Here is a 9,445-nt window from a genome sequence, read left to right on the forward strand (position 1 = left end):
TTTTCACAGATAGCCATGAGATGATGGAGCAGATTCGATCCTGACACCCACTGCTGACTAACTCCCACCATAATTAGAAAGCTCAGATTAAAGCCTTTTACTTCTAAAATGAAATGGCTGCAAGACCAATAATTATTAAATGCAAGGAATCAGGCATAGTGTGTGGAAAATGTAAATGCTGCAGAAAGTAGCCTGCAGGTAGCTGAATTATTTTGGCATGCCTGTTGAAATAACTGCTACAGCTGCGAGGAGGCTGCAAGCACTAAGTTCTGCCAGAACTGTTTTCTGAGTTTTGTGGAACCAGAAAGTTAAGTAAACGGGAGGAGGAACCTAGAAAAGAGGTAGAGCCAGCAATGACATAGGAAGGCTGTATATATCTGTATATAAATATCACCCTTTCAAATGCCCTTCAGACAGGAGTCCACAGGAGACAGCTGCCTTCAAAGACCTGTAAACCATTTAGAAACAGTTCTCACTGGAACCCTGCTTCTCTTTCCTTTGTGTGCTTTCAGTACATTCAGCTGAAAAAGCAAATAGCTTCAAATAATGGCCTGGAATTGGCCAAAGTTCTAGAAAAAAAAGTACAGGTAAAATCATACTGTGGTAATTAGCACTGGGCAAATGTTTAAAGACAGAAGCATAAATAAGGAAATGCTCTGTTTGTAGTCAAGCATTATAAAATCCACTGAGTATGGTAGTTGTAAGGCAAGCTTAGGTGCCTAAGAAGATAGAAGTGAAAGCTGAAAGTTTACGTACAAACTAATCAGCCAACATGGGAATAGTACATTTCAATGTTTCATAGACTTTCATATGGAACTAAGGGCTTAGACACACTTTGTTCTATTGTATGAGCAATACAAGCGCAAACACTGTTTCAGAAATCACAGCAGTATTTAGTTACTTTAAATTCTCATTGTCAATATTTCAAAGGGAATTTATTCTACATTAATGAGCAAACAACCTGAAAGGTTTCTTGTTTGTAAGTTGGGTTTGGTTTAATCTGGAAGACTTGAGAGAAAGCAGCTCTGTCTGCTGAGGATGTAGCATAGTTAATGGAGGTTTAATGACTTCGATAATAAAAATACTAGCTTTCCTTCAGATCCAGATTTTGGAAAACATTGCAGTAGTAACTCCCCACAACCACAAGAGGAAATCTCAAGGACAGGATCTGCCTCCTCAGGCCATGTTAAACAAAGCGCTAACATGGCTCACTTACTCTGAGCACAGGCTGTGCTTCTGCAGCTCTTTGAAAATGCATAAAATTTACCCTCCTTGACCCATGACAATCATGACAACAGCTTTCAAGTATGGGGGAGTATACAGAACATATGAGAAAATAATATCTACCACAGAAGAACGTAGTTTCATACATCAACAATCAAACTCCTGGTGTAACCATCAGAGTACAACACAGAGACTTGTGTTGTCCCACTCTGTTCATGAGGATTTTTATAAATTCACTGAAAGCAGCAAGACATGGAAGCCAAATGGAGAGGTGTGAGGACAAGGACAGCGGCACACAGGACAGCCAACAAGCTGATACATGAATGGGAGAAGAGCAGAAGGGTCTGGAGGGAGAAGCAGACTCACTGGTCAATTTTAGTTAGGCTTGACTTGTCAGAAAAAACTGTGAAAAGAAATAATCATGAATAGGAAAGGGAAGATGAAAATTACTTGTTCAATGAAGAAAAGCCAAGCAGAGGAAAGAAGCCCAGAAATCTACATCCCTATGTATGTCAAAAAGTGAGAGAAGAGAGTTGTAGGAGGATTAGACAAGGGGAACGACAAGTACTCTAGCAACTTTCTCTTTGAGGAAAGCTAAAAAATTCCACGTAGCAAGAGAGGTGGAGACACAAAAGAAGGATATAAAAGAAGTGACACAACTGTAGTAGTAAAAGAAGTGTCACAAACATAGAAGAGAATCAGCACACTACTACTAAACAAAAATGGGCGAGACAGAGGTTGCCCCCAGTTGTCCCCCATCCTGCCCCTCTCCCTGACTGGAGTCAGCCAGGCATGGCACTAGCAGCCAGGAATCATCCCACCACTTCCTGCCCGCCTGACAACCTCATTTTTGCCAGTCTGGCAAGGGGTGAGAAGGACTTAATGACTTCCTAAATTTTGTTCTCCTTCACATTTTCCTGAAGTTTTCACTCTCTCCGGTGAGGAATGCAGTGACTGAATCCCTCACCCAATGCCTTACATAGCAGGTTCATTCCTGATGCCCATGAGGTCAAAGAGACCTGATTTGATATTGAGTGTCTCAATTCCATCAGCTTCTGGCTTTCATGGTCTAAGTATTGTAAAATAAAACTGTTTAAAGCCCCAGATATCCCCTGCAGTGGTAGCCTAAATTAATCCCAGTGCATCATATAATATTCCACACCCTGAAGACATTCTAGCTTAGTCATCAGCCAGAAGTCTTATGCCACTAGCTACAAAAAATACAGCTGATTGAATCATTATCAAATATTCTAAATTGATCCTCAAAGCTATATTTGGATATTTAAAGTGTGCCCTTGAATCAGAATCAGGATCAGAGTATATGTTGATTTAAAAGAGTAGGAAAAGAGCATTAAAATGTGTTCTGGAAGTCTCTTACATAGTATGGAAGCAGAATAGACTAACCCATGGGGCAGTGTGTTGGATTACTACTCCCAGGATTATTATCATAGCAAAAAGCACATTTGTTGAGGGATGTGCATTATTTCTCTCAGGAAAGAGTGAGACAAATTCCAGCACCCTTCCTTTAGCAAAAATGTAGTGGCCTCTATTATTCCTTGAGTAACCACTCCTTAGTCAAAGCCCTGGAAATAAAACCAACAGTTACAATGGAGTGAGTTGAGATGAATTTTCACTTTACCCATTGCAGTTCTGAGGGGGGACTGTATGGAAAATGTGAACCTAGACCTAGATTACCAATGTGTTTTACACTGTAGGTAATCCCTTAGGTAAAGGTGTGTCAAGTAACATTTTGCTTAGAAAAGATTTTAAATGTAAAGCCAACACAATTCTCATTAGGTATTTTTCTAAAACAGTTCTTAAAGGTTCCAGTTCTTTAAGTTTACAAGTGTCTCCTGTGAAGTAGTGAGCACTGTTAGTTTTCACAGTCATCAGTCATTTCTTCCAGCAGAGAAATGCAGAACACTTTTCCCTCTAAGGACTACTAAGGTCAGTGAGGATTAGAGGATAGGATAAGGGAGAGACAAATACATGCAGAACTGCCACTGCTGATCTGGGTAACAAGGTACAGGGAATAGGAATCTAACTACTAAAGTAGTCATTGTTAAGTAACCCGCTGTAATACCCCTTTCTTACAAATAACATCAGTATCACAATTTTGTGAAAATATATTGATTTCACTTGACACTCCTAACCCTATGACTGCTGTGTAAAATATTTAACCATGCTATCTATTAGAACCTCCAAAGCTTCCACAGTCAGCTGAGGGCTTCAGTGCTTTCCATTCATAGTGTATGAATAATGCATATAGCTTTAACATCTCCAAAATCTTATTAGCCCTCCTATAATGGGGCTTCTTATTATCAGCAACAGTTTCCATGAGATTTTATGGGTGATAAAAGTAACAATGCAGTGTGAAATACATACTTCCCTGCTAAAACCAATAATCACTCAAATTTGTGCAAGTGAAGCCTATACATACAGAGGGAAAAGAATGTCCTGCCAGCTTAAGAGAATGCCTATCTTAACTGCTCTGTAATTGCAAAAAATGGCCATTATTCTTCATCTTCTCCCTTCTAAATGTGCTTTTACTAATGTATCCATTTGCCAATCCATATGATGATTATCGCAAATCTGGTTCTGGGAATGTGCTGCTGAGTTTTAAGCTGCAAAGCCAAAAGTTGGTTGCCACTACATACCCCCAGAAGAAGGAATGAGTGATCAAAACCAGGTCCTGAAGCTAGAAACGGATCAGTAAGATACCCAACATATTTTTATTCACTCTCCCAGACTAGAAGTCAAAGTTTCCTGAGCAAATCAGGAAACTAGAGAGAGGAATACTGGGATCAGCTTTCTGCTGTGTCACTGAATCATAGTGAAATGCTACCAGATATGCTTCTAACCACATGCAGCCATTTCTTTTGCAAAGAAGGTCTTTAACAGCTCACACATATGCTTATTATTCTACACCTGGCTAGGTATTATAGGCATGGTAGTATTTTCTTAATTGGATGTGGTTTCATGAAGATTTGTTACATTTACATATTAGGTTCAGTGCTTGCATGGATAAAAGTTACCCTAGGCAAGTAAAATAGTGTTTAAATTTCAATCAGTTGAATCCTCCTGCTCAACTAATTAATCTTAGTCTTTATCAGCCCTGTGAGTGAATAAACAATCTTTGCTGTAGACAGTATCAGGACACAAAGGAATGGAAAGTACTGTGAGAAAATAATTTTCATCAAGAAAAGAAAACACAAACAAAATCTTTCTTCATTCAAGTGATCTGTCGACAAAACATCACTGTGTAGAAACCATGGTTTGACCACTGGTATCTACCTCAATACAGCTTATCTTTAATAAAGTCAGTGAGGCTTCTCATGAATGGAGCAGAAAATTTATTTTAACCCCTCTGAAAGCAGCTCAGCTCTGTTCTTTGGAGCATTGAAAGCATCTGCTTATGGTATTCTTGGAACGGAGAAGTTTCATTCAACTTTCAGCTGGTAAATCTTTCATACTTGGAAAAAGTTTATCTGTCTTTAGAATACATTCTTATACTGACATATGGTTGTATTTTTTTAGGCAGCTTTTATCCTATTTTTCAAAATAATACACAGAATCCAACAAATTGCTTCTTGTTATATATTCGTTACTGATGTAAGTTCTAATGGCATTAGGAAACATAGAACATTGCATGAAGCCTTGATTTATTTTTAATATGCTATGTATCCATTTGTTATATAATTTGAATTACCAACAACATAGTATCATCCCATTACTCAGCAAGGAAGCTATCAGGAACATACGAGCAGATTGCTGAATTTTTCTATGGCATTTCCAGTATTTAGCATAATTATTCACAAAAATACTACAGAAGACAAGTAAATAGATTCATGACAGTTGAGGCAGGGAGAAAAAAGAGAAAATGTTTCTCTAGTAATACATTAAATTGCAGATATATGAACACAAGCTTTTGAAGAATTGACACTATATACATGCACTAAAACCCCAGAACTGATAGTTCTGAGATCAATGGCCAAGGGTCATGATAAGAATTTTATTGATATAAGAAGAGATATTTGGAGAACTTCAGTTTTGACCTGGTTTAATCTCTGTTGATTAATTATTAAATTGTCTGTGTTTCAACTCTTTGCGTGCAAAGTATGACAGAAACTCTGCTACTTCTTGCTTTAACAGAGTGTGTCATGCCACCATTAAACTCTTAACCAAGCCAATGTGCTGTACAGGCCCCATAGAGAAGAGCATAATTTGTAGCAAGCTTATAAATGTTTATGTATGTGCTTAATTTTCTGCCACAAGTGGTCTTGCTGAGGTCAATGAAGCTATTCTCATCAACAAAGCTAAACATGCACAAAAATGTAAGTAGTAACAGGTATCCAGAGTGCAGTTAGATTCAGACAAGAACTGAAGGGGGATTGGGATGAGTTTAGGACACAGGTTTCAAAAGGTATGATGCTCTCTAGTCAGAAATAGTTTTGAAATTACATTTCTGAATTTCTGCTCAAAAAAAGTATTTGTATCATTGAGTACATCCTTTGTGTTCTCATTATGTCCTAAGAAAAGTATTTAGTAAGGCTGTTATGAAGATAAATGACATGATTTTCAGAAGCACAGTGGGGAAAGGGAGTGTTTTTTCCATCATATGAAAGGGAATGAGAATTTCTAAAGCATTTTCTGTGCTGGAGTTCACCTTTCCCAGATTTTGGAGTGGAGGAGAAGATGTGTTTGCCTTTATAAAGACAGAGTATCTTGTCCCAGTGGAAGCTGAAAGAAGAAGAGCAGGCTCTTGTGCAGAATTTCGTGTCCTCTGACTCTACACTTAAGCAAACCACTGTAGTGCATGCACGTTTCAGTGTGGGATCCTACCTATTACATAGATAAGAAACTATGAGGCACCTGAGGAATAAATTGCAAGCCTTAAGGTATGCTTAGAGACCTTAAATTAGCAAAATTAAATTTAAATATAGCTCCAGATCTGGAGCACACAGATGGCGCATCATTCTAGCATCCATTGGAGCAACTCCACTGAAATAAATGAAAAAGACCAGTGAATATAAGAAAGCAATCAGAAGTGATCTACCATCCCTTCTCCCACGTCGAACTGCAAAATTAGATCAATGGTTGTATTAGTGGAAAACATTTAGGTCAATGCAAACTGTTACAATTCATAATAACATGTAGATGTTTACAAAAAAATTCAGGGTAGATATTTTATTCTCTTGAAAAAAATCTGATCTTCATTCTTGCCATAACATGTTTTACTAGCTGGAAATCCTGGCAAAAGGAGAGCTAGCTACCTGCGATAAAACCTAAATTTAAGAACTCAGAAAAATTTTTAGTACAGGAAGAAACCAGTCTTATTCTCCTACAGAGAATTGAACATTTTGGATAGAATTAAAGTTAAAAATTGATGGGCAGAAGAAAGAGACAAATCTAACCTACAGCCCTTCCTAAGAGAAGTGTTTACTTATTCATTCGTGAGCTTTCCAATTTAATGAAGAATCATATCCTCCAGTTCATCTTGTTCACACAGTGAGTGGAGGTGGAATGGATTGTCATTGTCAGTGTCATCTATCTCCCTGCTCTGTAATAACAAACAGGTGTACCAACATCACTCATGACAAAAATTAAATCATCATCTGAAAAACTTCAAGCAGTGTCCCCTGCATAAAGTGGCAGGGAAGAAAATGGGAAATTCTTGAAAAGGCATCAAGAAGACCCCGAAGAAATGAGCAGCAGCATTTTTTCCTTAGAAGTGAGAATGGGTTGTGAGCACTGCTTGTGACTGCTCATGGGAAGAAGGGAGTTGATAACTAACATTAACAGAGGCATGTGATAATTCTTCCCAGGATGGAACGAACATTTTCAGTGTGAGGCACCACATGGGAGCCAATGATCCAGAGAGAACTTAAATCTCCAAAAATTTGAAGGAGCACTGGTTTTGGATATCTATTTTCTATGTAAATTTCTACCCATTCTTTTCCTTTTAATTGTAGTAGAAATTGTACTTGCGCCAGTTTAAAACTATTGCTTCTTATTCAATTCATGCTTTTGGTCTTTTCTGATGAGCATTCTCACTGCTGGGTTCATTTTAATTGGCCTTCATGTTTCTTGAACCATAGACATGCAGTACCCACTTGCTCCTGTTTTTTTGTATAGCTGTATATTAGTTTCAGTGAGAATAAATTTGCTTGGATGGATTGCATGAGCATGTAATGAAACAATTTCAAAACATACAAGACATCAACTACTTTTCTCCCACTCTCACAGCATATTTGCTTGTCCTAACAGTCTGATGTGATCTGTTCTCGAAAAATCTTTTTTCCTCATTATCTACTAGTTCTCATGAATGTTTTGCTTATTTATTCCCAAATTTTCAGGACATACTAATTTAGATGACCAGGGCCAAAACTCTGGCTCTTATTTTTCTTCTTTTTTAAAGATTTCTAAATCTTGACTTTTCCCTTCTTTCACAAGCTTACCCATGACACCCAGTTGTTGGGTTTTTTTCCATTGCTCCTCTCATTGGGATAATTAATGTTTGCAGTTCTGGTGTTACTACTTTCTGGAACAATCAGTTTCCCTGAATCCAGTCTATCCAGCAGCTTCACTCATGAGGAATACATGCTAAAAGTAATCATAGTTATTCTGATATTTTTAAACTTCTCCATCCTCTTTTCACATATAAGACCACATCCAGAGGTGGAGGAAAACCAAGGCTATTTTACTTCTGACCCTGAATGAGGAAATGTTCTGTAGTTGTACTCACAAATGGGGACAAATATCTTTATTCTTTTCAATTTTCTAAAACCAGATAGGCATAGAAGCATTTTCAACATTGAAAAAGCATAAAATACATTCTGAATATTTGCCTAAAACTATTGAAGTTTCAGCAGTGAAGAAACATTTATAGCACCTCAAACCAAATTGAGTACTGGTGTCAATAACAATGGTTTATGTAAATATAAGAGCTCATTTTGGTAAATGTGTCGTATCTCTCACAAGTCACTGTTAACTTTTAAGCCTTTCATGCATCGGGAAAGTGCATTAAAAAGTTGATCCTCAAGAACACATAGAAGGAAAACTGAATCTTTTGCTAGTTTATGGTAGAAGTTTTTTGTACAGATCTAGCACTTTTAGGCAACTTATATCTTTTAGAAAAAGCACAAAGAGTATTTTATTCAGAGAATACCTAAATTCTCTGATGGTAGTGCTAAAAGATCTACTTTTTAAAAAAATTTTTTTTTCCACAAAGTCTTGTGAAATTAACATTTTATTTTTGGTTAAAACAGTAAAGCCTTGGAATAGCATTCTGTTCACAAAGCTCCATTTTTGTAATGGATTGTAAATATTCTCTTAGCACCAGCTGATGTACTCTGATTAAGTATGAAAACTGTTGATAGTTTGTATTGCTCAGAGTACCACAGATATGAGCAATATATGCTTTTACAAGACTATAAACAAGCTAACAAAAACCAAAAAAAGAATGGAGCTTCTAAATATTCCTAAATAGTCTTCAGTATATCTATTTACGTTCCAGTGTGACATGCATGACTGTGGGATGTGTATTATATGGTTCTCTGTTTTCTCTAAATAACAAAGCAGCAAAATAAAATAATATATTTCTTAGACTTCCGTCAAGGGGTAGGAGGAAGAATTTGAGAAATATAGAGATGTTTTTCTTCAGAGATGCTCAGCTATATTATACTGGGTCATAATTAAATCAGCAGAGAGTGATATCTCTGGAACACCCATTTTAAGTCAGACTGGTATTAATCATCTCCAAGGTGATCCCAGTTACTATGGGAACTATGATATTTGTTTGTGTTCCTAGCACTGGCTGGTCGCCCAAGTTTGGCAGCCTCCTTATAGTAATCCCGCAGATTAGAATGTTAAGTCTCCGTCATGAATTTTTCATCACTGCTGTCAGTATGAATCTGTCCTTTATAGAAATAATTACTAATTAATAAATCCTACTCTGTGTTCAGATGGGAAAGGTTGCCTGTGCTAAACCTGCCCTTTTGTAACCAACCCCTTTAAGCCTTTTTCAATTTTGTCAAAGCAAAAAGCATCATTTTTTCCACTCGCTAAGCTCTTATTTCAAAAATGTGTAAACTCCTCTCCATTCGTTTTTTCCTATGACTTTTAGAAATATTTTCCTGCTTCAGTGGATATCTTTCCTCTGTGTAGATGCCATGCTTTGCTTCCCTTTTTGTTTTGACAGGAGGGAAGTGGACAGACCTTA

This window comes from Myiozetetes cayanensis, unplaced genomic scaffold, assembly GCF_022539395.1.
Source record: "Myiozetetes cayanensis isolate MyiCay16 unplaced genomic scaffold, myiCay2020 scf2-11, whole genome shotgun sequence".
NCBI lineage: Eukaryota > Metazoa > Chordata > Aves > Passeriformes > Tyrannidae > Myiozetetes > Myiozetetes cayanensis.